This window comes from Gossypium raimondii, chromosome 12 (genome assembly GCF_025698545.1).
Source record: "Gossypium raimondii isolate GPD5lz chromosome 12, ASM2569854v1, whole genome shotgun sequence".
Lineage (NCBI taxonomy): Eukaryota > Viridiplantae > Streptophyta > Magnoliopsida > Malvales > Malvaceae > Gossypium > Gossypium raimondii.
Genome location: NC_068576.1, coordinates 44,377,898 through 44,379,110, shown reverse-complemented (window position 1 = coordinate 44,379,110; position 1,213 = coordinate 44,377,898).

Genomic DNA, 1,213 nt, shown 5'->3' with positions numbered 1-1,213 from the left:
CTAATCCATCCATTTTTCTTAGTTTCTAGATCATTCCACCCTTAAAATATTTACACCTTTGGTCCTTCAACTTTTTTGTATTTACACTTTAACCCCTCAAATTTTGAATACTTACTCTTGACCCACAAAACTTTTCTCACTTTTGCGATTTAATCTTTTCTTGAATTAATATGTCATAATATACTTCCCAATGTTGACATAACTTAATATTACCCTTTTTATCACTTTATTTCCTTATTTTACTATACCAATGATAATATCTTACTGTAGAAATTTTCAAAATATTACATTTGTGGTCCCAAAACCACTGTTCCGACTAGGCCTAATTTCAAGCTGTTACATGATAAGCATGTCTTTTGCTATTGAATCAAAATGTTATAGGCATAATAATTGCCACTGAATCAAACTATTATAAGCATAATGATTGCTACCGTAATGTTTTGTTAAAAACATATTTAATGCACTATATTGATCTATTTTAAGCAAGTCAAATGGCATTGTCTAGGGTAGAACGATGTTAACGGAGGAAGTTTGACCACATTGTATCTACATTGAGCAACTTTTATCTGCATTGTTTGAGCAACTTTTATCTGCAATGTTTAATGGGTTTTCCATATCGTTTGAGCAACTTTTATCTGCATTGTTTGAGTGGTTTGACCACATTGTTTTAGCAACTTCAATATGTAAACATGCTGCGCATCCACAACCTTCTGGCAACTTGTCTGCAAAAACTTTTTAACAAAAAACCTTGTATTTCATTCACCCTTTTTATCACTAGTGGTTTATCCACAATGAGTGGTTCGTCCACAATAATGTGTGGTTTTATCCACAATGTGGTGTAAAGGTAAAGGAGTTTTGGGGAACTCATACTATGGTGTGTAGCGGTAAGATAGGAATCTTTTCTGATAATTTGAAGTTGCATTGCATTAATACGCATTTGCATTGTTGTGAATTCTGAGATATTATGTTAATGAGTTAATTTGAAATACACAAAATTTGAGTTGATATTCAAATTGTGTTTATCCTTTGAAGTTGATATTTTGTATGTTTTGTCTATTGTTTTATTTCCATTTTTACAAATAACCCACCAGGTTAGAACGTGGACTTGGCATACAGAGGGCTCAACTTCAATTAACCATTCTACCATAAGAATATTTTAAAATTACCATTTGATATTTTTATTATTTAGGGATTATATCGTTTTATTTTGAAT